Here is a 21,619-nt window from a genome sequence, read left to right as displayed (position 1 = left end):
ATCATGGACATGGCAAGAGGGAGGTCAGCAGTGGGGGTAGGAAAACCCACATCAGTTTGGGAATAGGAGTAGGTGAGACCGGTGATTAGAGAGGCCTGCTTTGGGCCAGTGGCTGAAATTAACAGGCATAGGGGCTCTTGGGCTCAGCCAACCTCAAGGTTATAAGCCCTAGTCAGTTTCAGAGTTCTCATGAAGCTCTTGTGCATTCATTACTCAAAGCTGAAAGGGAACGGGTGCCTCCCCAGATGTCAATGGAAAGCGATTCATTCTCTTCAGAGATGCTCTGTCTCCATGGTATTGACAGCAGCTGATGAAAGGTTAGGAGGTAGAGATAGAGATATTCTGATGGTTTGGAGAAACCTGATCCTGAATGAAGCTATCCAAGTGCCCACTCAAGGGCATGACCCTCCTTTGGGACCCACTGCTACCCATATAGACCCCTGTACTTCTCAGACGGGATGGTATTTATGGAATTAAAGGTCTCTCTGTTCCACAAGATAGTGAGTTCCAGTGGCAAGGATCATGACTTCAACTCATTCAGCAAATGTATGTGAAGCTCCTACTATGTGCGAGGCACTGTGCCAGGTGTTGGTAGGGTACCTAAATTTAAGGCCTTAACCTGGATCCCAATTACATTTTCCTATTGATTTTGGCTCATAAGGCCAACATGTCAGAATTAGTAGAATGTGGATCTAGCATGCTAATCACACTTCATTTCCTCTGCTGTTTTGCCTTTTATTCATTAATTCATTAATTCAGCCAACATTGAGCACCTCTTATGTATCAAAAATTCCATCTATAGTTTCATTAAGGTTGTGTTATGGGTGGTTTAATTGCTCTCCTTATTGATCTGTATGGTTTCTGGAGATGTATGGAGAGATTTCATTTTGGGCACCCATGATTATCCATAGGAATCTAGTTTTTTAATCAAACTAAAAAATATATATATATATTTTTTCCTGAAAGTTTCCTATTTATAGACATTAGCCCACATTTACACACACACACATAACATTTGCTGCTGACAAGTCTGGCTGAGAAATGGTGAATGACTTTGAAAACATGTTTTTCTGACATTTTCACCTTACTATTACCGTAAATCTTTAAAATTCTTGAATTGGAGTGATAAGGAGAATTGCCCAAGGCACCAAACTGTCAGTCTAGCCTCAACATCCAGCCTCTAGGCATGTAGGTAAATGAACATTCTCATTCTTTTTTTCATCTTAGCTGCAGAGTTGATGCATGTTCTCTCTGGTCTAGGCCCCTATGCATAATTGGCTGTGTCAGAAACTGCTGCTTGAGGAGCTTGGAACCCTCATACACTGCTGGTGGGAATGTAAAGTGGTGCAGCTGCTTTGGAAAACAGTTTGGAAGTTTCCCAAAATGTTAAACATGGAGTTAGTTACCATATGACTCAGCAATTCTACTCCTGTGTATATACCCAAGGGAAATGACATACATCCACACAAAACACTTGTACACAGATGTTCATGGCTTTATTCATAATAGCAAAAAGAAAAAAAAAAAGCAAACAACCCAAATATCCATCAACTGATGAATAGATAAATAGATGTAGTGTAGTTATACAATAGTATGTAATTCAGTAATAAAAAGGAATGAAGTACTGATACACCCTGCAACATGGATGAGCCTTGCAAACACTATGCTAAGTGAAAGAAGCCAGTCACAAAATACAAAGATATATTGTATGATTCCATTTATGTGAAATATCCATAATAGGCAAATCTATGGAGACATAAAGTAGATTAGCCTAGGGGCTGGGAGGGGTTGGTGTTGGGAAGAGTGGGGTTTCCTTATGGAGTGATGAAAATATTTTAAAATTAGATTATGGTGAAGGTTGTACAACTCTGTGAATATGTTAAAAACCACTGAATTGTATACTTTAAATGGGTGAAATGTGTGGTATGTGAGTTATATCAACAAAACTCCTAAAAATAAAATAAAATACAATGCCAGGAGAAAACTGAATAAATCCCAAAGCATCTGGAAGGTAACACCCAAACTATCATTAATTTCTTGAAAATTCTCTCCTTGATTAGTTTCTTTTGAAGGGAACAATTGTCTTCTCTCTCCAGTGGTGTCCAACGCTGCATTTTTCTACTGGGAATGAGGGCCAATCCTCATGCCTTCTTTACCCACTGTGCTCGCTTTGTAATCCTTTGGGGCAGTTCTCACTTTTCTTCAGAGAGAAACAAGCCAAGAGAGGCTAAGACGTACGTCCAAGGTCACATCTCAAGAACACACATATTGGGCTTCCCTGGTGGCACAGTGGTTTAGAATCTGCCTGCCAGTGCAGGGGACACAGGTTTGATCCCTGGTCTGGGCAGATCCCACATGCCGCGGAGCAACTAAACCCGTGCGCCACAACTACTGAGCCTGTACTCTAGAGCCCACAAGCCACAACTACTGAGCCTGCGTGCTGCAACTGCTGAAACCCGCGCGCCTAGAGCCCATGCTCCGCAACAAGAGAAGCCACTACAGTGAGAAGCCCGCGCACCACAACGAAGAGTAGCCCCCGCTCGCCACAACTAGAGAAAGCCTGTGTGCAGCAACGAAGACCCAATGCAGCCAAAAATAAATAAATAAATTTATTAAAAAAAAACAAACAAAAAAACACACATCTCCCAGGTTGGGCCCTTTCTAGAGGCCCAAACACGTTCTCCTTTTCGCCGGTTCTTGACTGCCCATCGCTTGTGTGAAGGAAGCAGCAGGAGTTATTGTCCCCAGTGTATAGTGAGGGAAACTGAGGCACAAAGAGGCCTGAAATGGGGCAGTGTATGGCAAATCCAGGGAGAGCATCTCTGTGCTCTGTCTCCAAGTTCATCATCTCATCACCAGAAAACCAGAAAGATTCTAGGGGAGGTGAGGATGGGGCGGGAAGATGTATTAAGCCCCTATTACGTTCACAGTGTTAAGCACTTTCCATGCAATAGTTCATTTGATTGAAATTTGGCAAAGTCCTGTTTTATGATTCCCATTGATGAGAAAAGTGAGGCTCAGGGAGGTTACATGAGTTGCGGAGGCACGCAGTGGTAGACATGAGATTCCAACCCAGCACGGTCAAGCTCCAAATCCCGTGTTCTTCCTCCTGTACCACTACCCTTGGATAGCTGCTGCTGTAGGGGGTGTCCTATTGGTCATTTTGGGGGCTCTCTCTGCAAAAGTGCCTGTGTGTGCCAGTGGCTGTGTTAGGCTCTATATATAAATGCTTAGATTTAGGTCCTGGCCTCTGAGATCTTCCAATTTAAGATGAACATCATTCATTTCTAGGACTCTAACTTGCTTTATTTAGTGCTTTACATGTGTTAGCTCTGATCCTCATAACCATGCAAAGTGGTTGATTATCTTCATTTTACAGATGACAAAACTGAGGCTCAGAGAGATTAAGTAACTTGTCCAACACCACACAGCTAAGTGTCAGAATGGGATTTGGAGAGGACGTGGGTCTGCCTGACTCCAAAGCCTGTGCCCACCACTGGATACCACACAGCCTGCAGTGCAATAAGGGACATGACCAAGTAGACTCTCACATAGTCATGTGATCAAATGTCATGAGGTTTTAAAAAGATGGTCATTAAAAATAATCTTTAGTGAAAAGAAAAATGCCTATGGTATGAAGCTCCTGAGAAAAAGTAGTACAGAAAAGTGTATGTACAGTGAGATCATTTAACAAACACACCATCAGACAAACTTGCCTATGTAGAGAAACAGAAATTGGAGAGGGATCCACCAAAATGTGAAGAGTGGTAGTGAAATTATGGGTAATTTTTTCTAGCTTTCTGAATTTGTCACATTTTCCTTAATGGAAAAAAACTCCCATATATATTTTTTAAAAAGATGGCCACTCCAACATGGATAAAATGAAGCACGGGTCTAATATAATAACAGGAAAACCCCTCAGACCCAGCCTCAGCCAGCTTCTGACCATCTTTGAACATTCACGGTGGGTACCAGTCTGGGGTGGGCCCTGAGGCCTGTCTGTGTCTCCCCAGCTGTGCTGTAAGTTCCTATGGGACAGATTGGGTCCTATTCATCTTTGTGCCCCCAAAGCCAAAAGCAATGCCCTGTGTGTGGTAAGAACACAATGAGAGTTGAAATAGAAAGACTCTCCAAGGTTGTTTTTTTAGGACTTGTGACTTGACTTGGAGACCTGACTTGCCATCCAAGCCTCTGGGACTAGAGAGGAACTAGATTTCACAACATCATTAATGCACCAATACGAGAAGCATCCAAAGGACTCAGTTCTCCTAAACCAGTCTCATCGTTATTCCCCATCTTCTCATTATTCTGCCATCTTCTCTGATTAGGAAACCTCTTCTCAGATGATACAAACGTGTCCATCGTTCAGAGACCCTTACATTTTGGGGGTTTTAATATACGACATTCAATTTTCATTATCCAATTGCTATTGTAATTTATGTATTCTGACATGGCCCTTGCTGACAAGAATCTTGCTATATTGTGGGCCAAACCATGTCCCCTACAACTTAACAATGACCCTGAAAGGCGCTTCTGATCTAGCTTCTTCCTGGCTCTGGCCTCCTCTCCCAGGGCTCCCTCCCCACTCCTACTCTGCTCCAGCTGCATCCTGTTACCTGCCCCAGTGGGCCCAGTGCTTTGGGCTCTAGTCCCAGCTTTGTTCGTGCTGTTCCCCTGGCCGGTGTGCCCTCCCCTCAGTCCATTTGCCAAACCCCTCACCCTTCTTTCAAGGCTCTTACAAGGCTCCTCTGCAAAGTCTTTCTTGACCTCTATCCACAGGCAACCCTGATCTCTCCCTAAGAATTCTACCGTCTCTAGAATGTTTCTCGCACTTGCTCAATATCCACCCATTCTGTGTGTATTTAGTGGGCACTTGATATGGAGCTAGGTGCTCGGTGTATGTTACCTCGAATTCTGGCAGCAACCTTGTGAGGAAGCATTCATGTTTCCACTGATGAGGACACAGGCTCAGAGAAGTGAAGGACTGGCCCAGGCTCTCACAGACATTAATGGTAGAACCAGGATTGACGCTGGGTTTGTGTGACTCCAACATTCCGTCAAGTTTTGCCGGGTTGAATTGGGTTACTCAGCAGGTGGTTGCTGCTACAGTGGGTAGTCGCTGTGCATTCTCAACAGTCCCCTGACAGGAGGGGCTTGGAGTAACAGCTGGAAGGGAAGCTTCCTTCCCTTCCAATGGTCTGAAGCTGCATTTGGGCAACAGTCATACTGCTTTTTATGGACTGCATGTTTCTGTAAGGCAGCTTTAGAGTGGCTTGATAGAAGTTATGGAGAGGCTAAAACCCCTTCACAAGCACTGCAGATGGAGTCAAGGAAAAGTTGGGGGTAGAGGGCTGGGTCGGGGAAGCAGAAGGCAGAAATGCAGCTGGGGGAAGTCATGGCGTTCATATTAATCACCCAACTTTATCATCCACACTGAGTCAGACCCAAGAGGCATTTCATAAAGAGTAGATGATGCCATCCATTCCCTAGAGGACTCTCCATTCCAACAGAGGTGTGTAAAAGAGGAAATTCTGTGGGCATTAATAAACAGCCGTTTAGAAAGCTCTCATTAAACAGCATTCCCATGCTCCTGAGAAGGATGCCGCAATTATTATTTTCTTTTTTTTTTTTAAGAACAGGAAAGAAAAAATTAACTGGGAAAAGCAAGGAACAATCGCTGTTGTTAACAGCAATAAAATCATGACATTTGAATATAAAATTTTCAACTTTTTCAAAGAGCTATCACATATCATTATCTCATTTAGCTCTCACTTCCATTAAGTGAGTTGTCAGGAGAACTTCTTACTCTTCATCCACAGGAAAAAACAAAAGTTCTCAGTGATGGGTCAGAACCTGATGGATCTTGTGGGGCAAGCCCTCCAGTGCTCATCATAGAAATTAGAACTTACTCAGTGAGCTGTTGTTGCCAGAGAGAGGGATTGGGCAGGTCCTTGTTGCCTGGAAGTGAATTGAACCTTAGGTCCTGGTACACAGAAACCATCACTATGAAAAGGCAGGTGAGCTGTGGTGCCCTTTGCTTTCCTTGTTGGTCATTTCAGCTTTGTTTGGGTTGGCGAAGACATTTTCAGTGGTCTTCAAAAGACATCACCAATAGTACTGGGCAGTATCCTTGTGCACAAGGCAAAGTTCAGCATCCTCTGGGTTGACCAATCAGAGATGAGTAACTTGCTCATTGATCTTTGATCCCTGATACCCATGACCTTCATCTTTTCCTTTCAGCTTTAATTAATGTCTCCTTTCAGGGTAGCAATAGTTACGGATGCACAAAGAAACATTGATTCTATTATCTGTTTCTTCTATTCTTTATCCTTTTATTATTGATTAGATTCTAGGTTCTGGTTTTGAATAGGTCATGGCAAATACAGTCAATAAATAATAGCACATTAAGCTTTAAGGTCATTGTTTCATTGGCATCAATGCCAACATCATTTTTCAATTTATCTTGATCCAGTTCAGTGCAATTCGGTGTGTTTTTAAGCTCCTTCTCATTCTAAAAATCCTGTTAGGCATTGAGGATACAGCAATGAATCTTTAAGTCTGGCTCCTGTTCTTATGAGGCTTACAGTGTAGTGGGAAGACAGACATTAAAGACATAATTATATACCTATTTAGAATAGTCACTAAAGGATGCTATAAGAAAGTGTAGCAGGAAGACCTAACCTAATCTTGATGTGTTGGGTGGGGTATTGACACAGAGAAGATGTCCTGGGGGAAGTAAGATTCCAGCTGAGAATTGAAGGATGAAATTTGTGGGGTTGGGGGTGTTTGGTGGTGAGGGAGACAGGAAATGAAGAGCATTTCAGTGGAGAATACAGCAGGGCAAAGGTGTAGAGAGCTTGGCATATCCGTGGACTTAAAGGAAGTCCAGGTGTTTCGGAGCACAAGGAGGAGAGCCACAGGAGATGATCTAGAAGAGCCCAGGCAGAGCTATGCTATGGATCTGGGACTTTACACCAAGGGATTGGGAAGGCTGGATTAAGTATTTGAGATGTATTATACCAAGCAGGTGGTAGATGATGGTCATGATGATGATGATGGGGATAATAATGATAACAATAATAACCAACACTTACTTTGTGCTTACTATGTGCCAGTCATTGTTCTAAGCACCTTACAAACATTAATTAACTTACATAAAGACCCATTATAATCTACCTCTGTTTTCTGGTACCAGGAGGCCAAAGTCTATCTGGGAAAGTCAAGAGTCAAACCAGAAAACAGAGGCAAACCCTGCGGAGTGGTCTGTAGTCAAGTTCTCAGTGTCTGGCAGAAATGAGCCTGAAGAGAGGCAGGTTGGGAATAATCCAAGAGAGCCAGGTGACTGGCACAGACAGCTTTGGGGTTTCTCGACTCAGCTCAAATGGCAGAAGTTGCATCACACTCAGAGCCTGGTATGCCAGGCTGGTCTATCCCCTGCCTTTGGTGTGAACTGCAGGAAATAATGGAGGTGACCCAGATGCTCCTGTATAGGTTATGTAGGTGGACAACAGAACCCAAATGCCAGGCCAAGACATTACTAAGTAGGAGTATTTCTATGCTAAGGTTAAAGTCTGAATTTTAACTGGTACGAACACTGACAGGCTTGTCACCTGTCAATGACAGTATGGGTAATGTCCACTATGTGTACATCTCAGCAGTTTGGAGTGGGATTGGGTTTAGGGACAGGCATTTTTCTTTTTTTTTTTTTTTGTCTTTACTAGAGTATAATTGCTTTACAATGTTGTGTTAGTTTCTGCTGTACAACAACGTGAATCAGCTATATGTATACATATATCCCCGTATCCCCTCCCTCTTGAGCCTCCCTCCCGCCCTCCCTATCCCACCCCTCTAGGTCATCATAAAGCATCGAGCTGATCTCCCTGTGCTATGCAGCAGGGGACAGACATTTTTCAAACCATGTATGGTATGATGAAAAGTACCCTGGCCCGTTGTCTGAAGAGGTTGGCCTCTAGTGCTAGTTTTGCTATCTTCTAGCCATGTGAGCTGGTGCAAACCACTTGCCCTGCCCCAGTCTCAGTTTTCTCATCTATAAAATGGGATTTATGGGATTGTTATGAGGATAAAATACATTCTTATGTGTAAGAGCACCTTTCAAATGATAACACATCACTGTATCAGGGATGATTGGATGCTGAGGAAACTGTGCTCCAAACCAACAAAAACTGGCATGTTCCAGAATGCCAGCTTCATAATATGGTGTCATTTGGGAAATAAAGTTGGCAGATATCTGTGTGTGCCTTCAGGGCATTCTCTTCCCAGAAGAGGGGCCCACAGAATGCAAATGAGGGTCAGATGGTTGCATGTGGCCGGTTCTTGGCAGAGTGGACAATGGTCACGTGGTTGGTGTGGCAGGTTCCAGCAGAGTAGACAGCTGTGACAGTTGCTGCTTCTGCTTCCCAGCGTCCTTTCCCCCTCTCTCTGATAATAACCTGGCCACCTGACTTTGCAGGAACAAGATGATCATGACTGAGTTCCAGACTATGGAGAATTCCAAGAGGAATAGATTCACATGGGCTGGAGTGGGCAGAGAAAGCTTTGAGCAGACCCAGGGACTTGAGCTAGACCTTGATAGATAGAATTGGGACAGTCAGGGAGAGGGAACGGCATTTCAGATGGAGGGAACAGCAAGATTCAAAGGCTCAGAGGTATAAATATATGTGGGGCTGTGACAAGACGCAGACTAGATGGCAGGGTGTCTCAGGAGGTAGTGAGATAATCAAATCGACTACAGTCCCCTGAATCTGGATTATGTGCATGGCACCTGCCAACCAGTTTATTTCAAGACTGTCCTTTCTGGGTCACTCATTTTATGATCCAACATCCCTTGTTCATTTGTCAGGAAGTTCTTTCTTATGTCTAACTCAAGTCCACGCTGCTAACATAAGGTTGTTTTCCCTGGTTTTGTCTTCAGAAGAGGCAAAAGATACAGTTTATGGAAAGTCCCAGCATGGAAAATATACGGGTCTTGTCCCTGTGGAAAGCTTTTGGCATCTAGAATACCCAAGTAACTGGAGCAGCCAGACCCTGCCTCCGGGAAGGGGCTCTGGCTGCCCTGGGCCTCCTGGGTATTTTCTCTTTGTCTTCTTGACTGATAAAAGGATTTGAGAATCCCCTGTTCAGCTCATATGGATGAACTCAAGGTGAGAAGGAAAGAAAAAAGAAAGAATTCATCTTCTTTGTCTTTGGAATAGAAATAATGTACAGATGTCAAGTAGTACATTGAGATGCAATATTTAAGAGAAAAATGGCACAGGTTCTTAAAAGCTAAATGTTTATTTCTGACTTAAAAGTGAACAGGGACTTCCCTGGTGGTCCAGTGGTAAAGACTCTGCACTTCCACCTCAGGGGGTGCAGGTTCAATCCCTAGTCAGGGAACTAAGATCCCACATGCTGCGGCATGGCCAAAAAAAAAAAAAAAAAGTGAATGGGCTCTGGTATCAGAGAGCCCTGGGCTCATGCCCTGAGCCGGAAACTTGCTAGTTGTGAGACCTTAGGCAAGTTACTGCATTTTTCTGAGCCTGTTTCCTCATCTGTAGAATGAGGTAGGCAGGGGGCGGTAATCCTTTTCTGCATAGGGTTGCTATAGAAATGATCACATTATAGCACAAACGGAGACGAAGGGTTGAAGATCCCCATTCCTCACCTCCTTCTCATTCTTTTCTGTTGCTCCTTTCGTTGTTGGGCCCCTCCTAGACCCGCATGCTTGCCTAAGCCTTAGGCCTTCCGGAGAGGACTCCAGGGCAGAGCCCAGCTGCTTTCCTTCATTAGTACCTGGAGCACCTGGAGCCGCCTCCTGGTCCCAGAGGAACAGGGAACTCCTTCTGAAGGTGAGCCTGTTGGTCTCCCTTTCATCCTCCTTATCAAGCCCGGGCGATGACACCGAGCCGCCCAAGACACGAACCCGTGCTGTTCCCTGGCCTTTCCACTGGAATTTAATCAGAACTCACAGACCAGCTCTTTGGGTCGTTGCAATTCGGGAGCTCAAGACATTCTGGCATAACCACTTTGCTTTTCTCAATATTGCAAATAAATTTTAGGTGCTTGTTTTTATGCAGGAAGGCGTTAAATATCAGCCTTTCTGATAAGAGTTCCCTGCGGAAAAGTGATTCCATCTTTTGGGGCCACTTGCCACCTCGGAGACCAATGGCGCAGCTTTTCAGCAAGGAACCTAATTAAACAAGCTTGGCAAAGGCCTCCAACTGATGTGTCTCTGTGGGGCCGCATGACAAGCGTGGTTTCAAGATGAAAGAGGGAGGCCTTTCCTGGAAATTATGCCAATTGACCGGAATAAATATTTTCCTCCCACCTGCCTTTCCAAAGGCCACAAGGGATCCTCTGTTGGTGGATTCCCCATGGGGACTGTGCCAGGAATTAGGGAAGGGGCAGAAGCTAGGAATCCCTGAAACCTTTTCCTCTAAATAGCAGAGAGGAGTACTGGATGGAAGCCATTTGTTTAATAAATTAGTTTTCTAGTTCATTAGTTCCTTTAACCAGTGAGTACTTTGTTATGTGAGTTTATTTAGTTTTAGAATAGGTAAGATATTCACATGGTTCAAAATTCAGAAGGTACACTGTAAAAGTCTCCCTCCAACCCACTGCCCAGCCATCCAGTTTCCCTCTCCAGAGGCAAACAACATTACCAGTTTCTTAGGTCTCCTTCTGGAGATATGCTAAGCACAGAAAAGCTGTACATATCTCTTTTCCCTGTGCCTGTTTTTTTGTTGTTGTTGTTTTGGGGTTTTGTTTGTTTGTTTGTTGTTTTTAACCCACACAAATGGTAGTCATTTACAAACTCTGCTCTGACCTTGATTTTTTAAAACTTAATAATGTGTCTTGGAATTCTTTTTTAAAAATGCATTAAAGGCTTCATTATCCCTTTTTTATGGTTCATTTTGGTCCACTGCATGGAGGCATCACAACTTTTTCAGTAATCTCCTATTGAGAGACATCTGGTTTGTCTCCATTCTTCTGCTGTTAGAAACAACACTGCAGTGAATAACCCTGAGCAAATGTCATTTCATACATGGGCAAGTATATCAGTAGAATACATTCTGAGAAGGGAATTACTGGGTGAAAAGGTATATATATTTTATATTTGTAATTTTGAACGGTGTGGTGAAATTGCCCTACATAGAAGTTGGATCAATGTACACTTCCACCAATAACATGTAGGACTGATTCAACATGCAGGCATGTTTTATTGAGTGTTTATTATGTTCCATGTACATTGGGTGGTTAAAAAGGTGGAACCAACCTTTAATGGCTTCTCTTTGCTCTTAAAGTAAAGAGCAGCCCCCTCCTTGGCTGGCGTGACCTGGTCTGTGAGCTCCTGGCTTGCGCCCCAGCCTCATTGCCTGCCTCTCTCCTTGCCTAACTCACTGCCACCAGGCACACCCATCCTTTTTTAGCTCCTCAAACATGCCAAGCTCCCTAACCTCTCAGGGTGTTTGTACAGGAAGTGCCAGGTACCTGGAAGGCCCTTTGTCCCTTCTCCTCACCTAGTGAACCACCTTTAATCCTTATTTCTCAGGTTGGTCACAGCTGCCTCTTGGGAACCCTTCCCTCACCTCCATGACTAATTCCCTATGACTAGGTTAAAGCTCCCCAGCACCATGTATTTCTCCTTCAAGGCCCAGAAGCTACTATCCATTTCATTTCTGTGATTATTTAATTAATGTTGGTCTTTCCTGCTGGTCTGTGAGCTCCATAAGGGCAGGGACCATGTTTGTTTTTCTCCCCGTTATATCTCCAGAGCCTAGCACTGTGCCTGGTGCCTAGTAGGCACTCAGTAAATATTTCTTGTTTGAATTTATTCGGTAAGATCAACAACTCTTTATTTTTTTTTAAAAATTTATTTATTTATTTATTTATTTATTTATTTATTTATTTATGGCTGTGTTGGGTCTTCGTTTCTGTGCAAGGGCTTTCTCTAGTTGTGGCGAGCGGGGACCACTCTTCATCACGGTGCACGGGCCTCTCACTATCGCAGCTTCTCTTGTTGCGGAGTACAGGCTCCAGACACGTAGGCTCAGTAATTGTGGCTCACGGGCCTAGTTGCTCCGCAGCATGTGGGATCTTCCCAGACCAGGGCTCGAACCCGTGTCCCCTGCATTGGCAGGCAGATTCTCAACCACTGCGCCACCAGGGAAGCCCCAACAACTCTTTATTAAGTATGGACTATGTACAGGAATTGTTCTAGACACCAGGGATACATTAGTGAATAGAACAGACAATATTCCTGCTCTCATGGTGCTTAATATTCTGATGGCATTGGGAGAAGGAGTATATAGTCAATAAGCAAATAAAGATAGATAGATAGATAGATAGATAGAAAGAATGTCAGATTGTGATGCATGCTGTGAAAAGAAATAAAGTAAAGCAGTAGCACAAAATAGGGTTGGGAGAGCCATTTTAAACAGAGTCTTCAGACCTTAAGAAAGTCTCTTAAATAAGGTGATATTTGAGCAGAGACCTGAATGAAATGGAGTGAGCTTTGTAGATATTTGTGGGATTTTTTTTTTTTATTCAAACAGAAAGTCACAAAAATTATAATCATGTGGATATTTGGAAGAAGAATATTCCAGACTGAGGGAATGGCAAGTGCAAAGACCCAGCAGGTCCATAACAGGCATGTTAGAGGAACAGCAAGAAGACCAGTATGGCTGGAATTAAGTAAGCAAGAAGAAGTGGATGATGGTAGGATGGGCAAATGAATGACCCAAGAAATTGGCATATGGTGGAAAAGGTAAAATTTACAGGCAGAAAAAGACTGTAATGTTAGATCAAAATTGACAAGGGTGTTCAATAAATGGTGCTGGGACAGGTGGATATCTGCATACAAATAATTGAATCTTGATCTACATCTCTCATCATCTACAAAAATTAAATTGAAATGGATCATAAACCAAAATGGAAAGCCTAGAACTATAAAACTTCTAGAAAAGAAAATAAGAGAATATCTTTGTGATCTTGAGTTAGGCAAAGATTTCTTAGATACAACACCAAAAGTATGATCTGTAAAATAAAAAAATTATAAATTGGACTTCTTCAGAAGACACTGTTAAGAGAATAGAGACAAGTCATAGACTCAGAAAAAATAATTTCAAATTACATAACTAATAAATGACTTGTATATAAAGAACTTTCAAAATTCAACAATAAGAAAGCAAACAACATAATTTTAAAAGGGCATAAGATTTCAACAGATGTTTCACCAAAGAAGATATGTGGATGGCAAAAATATGGATGGCAAGATATATGGTAAACACATGAAAAGATGCTCAACATCATTAGTAATTAATAAAATGCAAATTAAAACTACAATGATACAACACTGTTTAGAATGACTAAAATAAAAAGTAATGACAATATCAAATGCTGACTAACTGGAATTCTGGAAATGCAGAGTAACTGGATCTCTTACACGTGGCTGGTGGGAATGCAGAAATGCTACAGCCATTTTGGAAAACACCTTGGCAGTTTCTTGTAAAGTTAACATACATCTATCATATGACCTAGAAATCTCAATCCTAGAGAAATGAATACTCACAAAACCTGTATGTGAATGTTTATAGGTGTATAATTAGTAATTGCCAAAACCTGGAAACAGTGTAAATGTCCTTTCATTGAAGAAGTAAAAACAAACTGTGGCACATCCATACAATGAAATACTACTTTACAATAAAAAGAAACATATAATAACACAGATGAATGTCAACTGCCTTGTGCTAGTGAAAGAAGCCAGGCTTACAAGGCTGTATACTGTATGATTCCACTTATTTGACATTTTGGAAAAGGCAAAACTATAGGGACAGAAAGTAGATCACTGAGGGCAAACATCTCTGAGATCAAAATCTGAGCCACATGGTCTCTCTGAGCTTCTGTTTCTTCATCTATAAAATGGGAGTAACTATACCCACCTCCTAAAGGTGTTCATAAAATAGATGTAATATCTAGAAAACTATCTGTGATCAGGAAATGTTCCTTGTCCCCGCTTTCCACTATTTCAGGTGGCTAATCTCATATATTAAGTATTGATGTGACTGGTTTGCCTCTTAGAGGCACCCCTTATCTTTATATTCTGGAGGTGCCTTTCTTGCCCTCTAGTACTGATTGCTGCCACTGGGTATGTAGACTGTGACTTGAGTGGTGATACCAGCTTGAATGCAACCTCGGGTTCAGACATGTCTGAAGACCCAGTGGGATGGCTTTCCAGGACCCTATTTGCATGAAGAATGGAAAAACCCCAAGAGCTAGTTCTAAATAAAGAAGGTGATACAGCCATGGGTAAGAAGGAAACTTTAAGAATAACTGAGGGGGGGACTTACCTGGTGGCGCAGTGGTTAAGAATCCGCCTACCAATGTAGGGGACATGGGTTCTATCCCTGGTCCGGGAAGATCCCACATGCCGTGGAGCAACTAAGCCTGTGCGCCACAACTACTGAGCCTGCGCTCTAGAGCCCGCGAGCCACAACTACTGAGCCCACATGCCACAACTACTGAAGCCCGTGGGCCTAGAGCCTGTGCTCCGCAACAAGAGAAGCCACTGCAATGAGAAGCCTGTGCTCCGCAACGAGAGAAATCCCATGCGCAGCAACGAAGACCCAGCACAGCCAAAAATAAATAAATAAATTTATAAAAAAAAGAATAACTGAGGGGACATCCCTGGTGGTCCAGTGGTTAAGAATCCGCCTTCCAATGCAGGGGATGCAGTTTGATCCCTGGTCGGGGAACTAAGATCCCACATGCCATGAGGCAGCTAAGCCCATGAGCTCTAGAGCCCGAGCACCACAACTAGAGAAAAGCCCGCACGCCGCAACGAAAGATCCTGCTTGCCGCAACTAAGACCCAATGCAGCCAAATAAATAAATAGATGTTTAAAAAAAAAAAAAGAATGACTGAGGCAGGGAAAGAGGCCAGTGACTGATGATCTCTCACCCAGATTTGTACACCTGCCCAGCCTCCCATGGACTGTTCAGGGAACCCCCCACCCCCCGGCAACTCAAAGGAGTATAATTCAAAGAAGGGCTGTCTTCCTCTTTGCACCAGAACCCCCTGCAACTTTCACATTTCAAGGGCTCCTGGGTCTTGGCTGTGATGAGAGGTGGTGGTGCCTGGTGGCCATGGTGGTGCCCTGTGACAGCTCCGTGGAGAAGCCAAGGCTCAGCGGGAGCGGCCTCAACCGTGGGCGCACGTGAAACACCTTTGGGAAACTCCCAGAAGTACATGAGTATATGGCACAAGGGTCAGGGAATTTTGAGTTGTTACTGTTAATGGGACACCCTCTGTGTCCACAGGCTGGTAGGATCTTCTCCCTACTTCTCTGCTACCTTTCCTTACGATTGTCATGTAATGTCTACAGAAGGTTGCGATCCCTCTAGTGTGGTCAGGTATTTGAGAATAAGCCCAAAGGAGGTCTTCATTAATAGAAATCCGGCCACCAGACACCCATTTAGCATCTACTGAGCACACACCATGGACAGAACCCTCTATGTTTCAGTGGGAGGCACCAGTCCTGTCCCTGGGGAGTTCCTTTTATGGGGGGAGGTCACACACACATGAAACAACTTTAGAATAATTATAGTATAATAATATACTTGTTCTCACACAGGGTACTATGGCAACAGACTCTAGGTTTGGGAGTTGCTTGCTAACCCATATTACTTGCAGCTGTTTTTATCCCTGGCTACCCAGTAGAATCACCAGGAGGGAGGGGCTTGAAAACTCTGATGTCAAGACCAATTCAATCAGAGTCTGTGGGTAGAGCCCTGGCATTGCTATGTTTTAAAAGCTCCCGAGTGGGACTTCCCTGGCCATGCAGTGGTTAAGATTCTGCGCTTCCAGTGTAGGGGGCACAGGTTCGAACTCTGGTCGGAGAACTAAGATCCCGCATGCCATGCGGTGCGGCAAAAAAAAAAAAAAAAAGGTAATACGAATAAATATTATGTCAATTAAAAAAAAAAAAAGCTCCCGAGTGACTTTTTTCCCTTACTTCATATTTTTGTTAGCATTTTCCAAATAATTAAGACAATACATATTAAACAGGGCACAAACAGAGGCAGATTGAAGAGCATTCAGAATTTTTAAACAGCTTTGTAAATATTCAAAGGTGGGATTCTTATCCTTTTAGTGCTGTATTTTTAATAGGAAACTGCTTTCAATATAAAATACTGTGCTAAAAAAAGTACTGTACTAGATATAACTCAAAAATAAATTTTATGAATATGCAGGTAGATATTTTTAAGATTAGAATTTATATAATGTTAAAACACTTGCACTTGATTTAGTCTGTTGTCTTATTTATGAGGTTACAAGAATCCTGAGATAATTTAAGACCGAAAAGAAAACAGAATTTGACAGTGAAAATGATATTTTATCCTGAGACCACAGGCAAAAAATAAAACCATGATCTTCTTCCTAAAAACTTCCTACTTTGTGTAATTGAGATCAACCACCTCACTTCAAAATACTATAATTCACTCCATTCTTCTTTTCAGCAATAAATAGAAATATCAGAATAAAATTTCCTGAAAATCTAACCATTTAAAATTATGCCAAAGATTGTTTATTTAATACTTACATAACTCTTCTATATAATATAAATATACATTTATGTATTATATATAATTATTTTTTTGAAGAGATTATCAGTGAAGTTTATCTCTACCTTATAATCTATTTTATATTATTATCAACATTCTATTCAATCCAAAATAATAATTCAGTACAATTTTGGTGATTCTATTTTCACAAGTACCAGTCAAAATAGGTGCAAAGTCAAAAGAATTGTTTCTTTTTTTTTTAATAAGTATTTTAATTAATTAATTAATTAATTTTATTTTTTTTTTGGCTGTTGGGTCTTCATTTCTGTGCGAGGGCTTTCTCTAGTTGTGGCAAGTGGGGGCCACTCTTCATCGCGGTGCGCGGACCTCTCACTATCGCGGCTTCTGTTGTTGCGGAGCACAGGCTCCAGATGCACACGCTCAGTAGTTGTGGCTCACGGGCCTAGTTGCTCCGCGGCATGTGGGATCCTCCCAGACCAGGGCTCGAACCCGTGTCCCCTGCCTTGGCAGGCAGATTCTCAACCACTGCGCCCAGGGAAGTCCAAAAGAATTGTTTCTACTGAAAGAATTCAACATGTAAATTTGGTCTCCTGAGAATCAGGCAGGGTTCATAAAATCTCCTTCAGTGTGATTACCTCCTTAGGAGATTTGTCTTAAAGAATTCTGAAGGTACTTACAAGCACTATAAATAAAGCACCATGCCGCCTGCCATGTCAAAATCGGGCCCACCAACAGGAGATGTCACGCTGGTGTGCTGGGGCCAGCTGCACTGGCCACTTAGTGCCGATGGTTGAATATTCAGGAACTTTGCGAGCAGGCTGTTCAACCATTGGTAGCTTGAAATCATCCATAGTGAGAGTACTTTACCATGAAAATCAGGGCACCCCCAAGAGCCAGTTTACCAGCACCCGCTGTCTAGGACAGTGTTTGTGATTTTACCTAGGACTATCATATTTTGAAAAGCTGTTCCCCCAACCCCCAGTGCTTTGCCTGGGTACACATCCAGCTATGACTTTATGGCCATGACACTGAGCCTGCTGCAGGACCACGTGGCAGAGGCTCAAGTATCCCTCTCCTTCCACAGCTGTGCTGTGCCAACTCCCCCTAGTCCTAGAATGACACCCTGTGGGTCCATTAGGAGCACTTCCTCGACAACATGTACGCCTGTTTACTTTGAGCCCGGTTATGTAACATGTATTTATACATGTTAACTTATTTTTCCTCACCACGAGTGAACAGAAGATATATAAAGTACTTATCATCAGGCGTAGTATCGGGTAGGGAAAAGAAACATGAACAGAGAAACTGCCTTATAAGAAAGTCTTTAAATGCCGTCGATAAGGCTCACAGATGCAGAAAGAGTCCCATATTTCCAGTTGTAAAATGACAAAAGTCTGTGTTCCATTGGTAATTATTGTTCCCAGTAAGAGCATTATTCTGCCTGAGACCCTTATTTGAATGGTGTCTCCAGTGAATAACTTTGTGATCTTGCCAAGTTACCTGGCTACTCACGTTTCCTCCACTGCTATGTTGCAGACTGGGTCGATAATGAAATAGAGCTGTGGTTCTCAAACCTGAGAGCACATACAATCACCTGGGGCAACACAGATTGCTGGACCCTACCCACAGAGGCTCTGAGGCAGTAGGTGTAGGCGAGGCCTGAGAATTGGCATTCCTAACAAGTTCCCAGGGGATGCTGCTGGCCAGGATAACACTCTGAGAACCATTGAAACAAAGCAGAGAAATAATAACAGTTGCATAATTCTTTGTCTCCCCTGTTCCCTTGACTGATAAGTTAAGGAAAGGGGAAATAGCATTTATTGCGTATCTACAATTATGCAAGTCATCTCATTTTATTTAATACAACACCCTCAAAGTAATTATTATTATTATTTTATGGATAAGGAAATTGAAGCTCAAAAAAGTTAAATGACTTGCCCAGAGCTTTAGAATGAGGACCTGGTGAATCTGGGATTCAAATACGTTTGTCCAACTCCAAAATCTATATTCTATTTGTTGCACCTTGCTGCCTACCCACAGTGTTTGGCCGTGGCAATTGCATTAGCTTAGGGGTTTAATTTTATTCTACTTCCTCCTACATGATAGTTTGTCTTCTACTTTAATTGTCTTATTGTCTTTTTTCTAGGTATTCTGATGTACAGCCAGAGTCCAGTCCACTAGTCTAGAACAAATTATTTGGCTTTTTCAGCCTCTTTTTTCTCATCTGTAAAATGGGGAATCGTATTACCCACCTTAGAGCATCGCGGTGGAATTAAAGTCTGCATAAACCACTTGGCAGACGTTAGGTGCACAACACTTGATGGCTGTCGTAATCACTCAATGACCTCTCGCTTCCCTTGCTTGCCATCGTCACTAATTTCAGAACGAATCAGATGATGTGTTCTTCTCCCTCTCCTCTTGCGTTAGCCACATTAACTGAGACTTATTCTGACCATTTGTTTGAATTGTCTTCTCGGTACGTCTCCTACTGGCACCTATTGAATATATATTGCAGAGTGTTGTGAATATTAAATGAGATAACATGTAAGAGGCGTAGCAATCAGCCACTCAACAAGCAAACATTTATTAAGCATCTACTCTGTGCCAGTCATGGGGTCTAACAGTGAAGCAGAGTCCCTGCCCTAAAGGAACTTGCATGATCATTTTCATTGCTTCTTTTTGGAGGTGGCAAAGATTAAATCTCTGATACTTTTGTAATATTACTGCTGCTGCCTTTTCAATACTGCTTTGCTTTGCTTCTGAGTTGGTTGATTGGTTGGTTGGTTTTCAGTATGTTCTAGGAGCCAATGAATTGGCTGGGAACTTGGAATCCTACTTTTGAACTCCCAGCAGCTCCCTGTCTGTTTTCACACAAGTGGACTTGCCGATATCAATAAGATGATGCCTTCTGGTCTCAATATCTACGGTGTTGCAGGTCTGGGTGTGACTTGCTGCTGTGACTCCCTAGACAGCAGCAGAAGCTGGAGTTAAGAGCTCACTTTTCCTCCAGCATCTTCCACATCCCAGAACCTGAAGTTCCGTGCTTGGTGCAGTGCCTGAGAACTTCAGTAATTAGTGGTGCACTTGTCAAGGTCACCAATGGCTGCCACGTTGCTAAATCCAATGCTCAGCTCTCAGTCCCCATCTTAGCTGACCCGTCAGTGGCACTTGCAGAGTTCTCCCTCTCTCCCTTCTCCCTCAAACACTTTCTTCACTTGGCTTCAAGGACACCACACTCTCCTGGTTTGTAGTTTCCTCCTCACCTCTAGGGAGGTGTCCACCATCTGACCTCCTCCCACTCCTGACCCGCCTGCCATCTACGCCTTCTCAGCTAAAAGCACCTTCACCCTTCCAGCTGCTCAGGCCAGAGCCCTTGCAGTCACACTTTACTCCCCTCTTTCCCTCACACCCCACATCAAATCCATTAGCAAATCTTGTTAGCTCGACCTTAAAATAGACCCAGAATCTGATCACTTCTCATCACCTCTGCTGCCACCACCCTGGTCCGAGCCACCATCATCTCTTGCCTGGATTATTATTATTATTTTTTTTTAAAAGGAATTCCTTTATTTTTATTATTTATTTATTTATTTTTGGCTGTGTTGGATCTCCGTTTCTGTGCGAGGGCTTTCTCTAGTTGCGGCAAGCGGGGGCCGCTCTTCATCGTGGTGCGCGGGCCTCTCACTATCGTGGCCTTTCCTGTTGTGGAGCACGGGCTCCAGACGCGCAGGCTCAGTAGCTGTGGCTCACGGGCCCAGCTGCTCCGCGGCATGTGGGATCTTTCCAGACCAGGGCTCGAACCCGCGTCCCCTGCATTGGCAGGCAGACTCTCAACCACTGCGCCAGCAGGGAAGCCCCCCTGGATTATTTTAATAGCCTCCTAACTGGTCTCCCCACCTCGATCCCTGTCCCCCGCCCCCTGCCCCTAGTAAATTGTTCTTGACCACAATGGCCAGGTTCATTCTTCTAAAGTGTAAGTCAGATCATGCCGCTCCTCCACTCAGAGCCCTCCAGTGGCGGATTGTGTCTCTCAGAAAAAAGCTGATGTTCTTAAAATGGCCCAAAAGCCCTGTGACCTCTCACAGCATCTCTTATTACCGGTACTAGACAGTACTCTCCCTGCCCCTCTTCTGGCCTCCTTGCTCTTTCCTGACATTGCCAGGCCCACCCCACACAGGGCCTTTGCACTTGCTCTTCCTTCTGCTCTCCCATGGTCCTCTACCCTCCCCGCCAACCTCCTCCCCCCTGCCCCAGATGATGGCACGATCTCCCCACTCACCTCCTTCAATTTCTTGTTCGCTTGTCTCCTGCTCAGTGGAAGCTCCCCTGACCGCCGTATTTAAAACTGCAGCCTTCCACACTCCCCAGCCTCTTCCTGCTTTGTGTTCTTCCACGGACCTACCATCTCCTAATAGAGTATGTGGTTCCTTCTTTGTTTCATTTTCACCTGCGTCCTCCGCTCTGATATAAGCAGTAGGAAGGCAGGGGGTTTATGTGTTTTGCCCACCGTTCATCCCAAGCACCCAGCACAGTGCCTGGCACACAGTCAACCCTTAACAAATATTTGTCAAATGCATGACTGCCTGACATTTAACAAGTTCTTACTATGTACCAGACCCTGTGCTAACTGCCTTCCTGGAGTCTATAATTTCATCCTCCAGCAACACTGAGAGACAGACACTATTATTATTTTATAGATTAGGAAATGAAAATTTGGGCTAACTTGCCTGAGGTCACATGGTTAGAAAGTGATAGAGGTAGGGTTTGAACCCGCCTAGCTAGCCTCCAGAGCCTGGGTGCCTGACCTCTTTGCTGCAGTGTATTTAAGCCTCAATGTGGAGCCTCTGCCTCCAGGGGGCCTTCCTGACCCCCAGCGCAGGCTGGGCCTGATGACTGGCCCACACCATTGGTGCTCACACAGCACCAGGCACCATCTCAGTCAGAGCTCTTCTAGGAGTCGGTCTGTATGTCTGCCTCTCCCTGTAGCTTGTGAGTTCTGCTAGGACAGTGCCTTATTCATGTTTATCTTCCCAGCC

General features: G+C 43.6%; 1 protein-coding gene across 2 annotated transcripts in view; it reads left to right on the top strand.

The window, feature by feature from the left end:
* LYRM9 (LYR motif containing 9) overlaps positions 1-21,619 on the top strand; it is a 78,707-nt gene that overhangs the window by 16,062 nt on the left and 41,026 nt on the right. Inside the window, exon 4 of one of the 2 annotated variants that reach the window (XR_014257667.1) lies at positions 9,715-12,600. The exons of the other annotated variant lie outside the window; for it this stretch is intronic. The gene's annotated coding sequence lies outside the window, so the exon portion shown is untranslated. Of the gene's footprint in view, positions 1-9,714; positions 12,601-21,619 lie in introns of those variants that run through there. 2 annotated transcript variants of the gene reach the window in all.

The sequence above is a fragment of the Balaenoptera physalus genome, assembly GCF_965194825.1.
Source record: "Balaenoptera physalus genome assembly, chromosome: 20".
In the NCBI taxonomy this organism is placed as follows: domain Eukaryota; kingdom Metazoa; phylum Chordata; class Mammalia; order Artiodactyla; family Balaenopteridae; genus Balaenoptera; species Balaenoptera physalus.
Note: the sequence above shows the minus strand (reverse complement) of the source record. Positions and strands in the feature narration are given on the sequence as shown.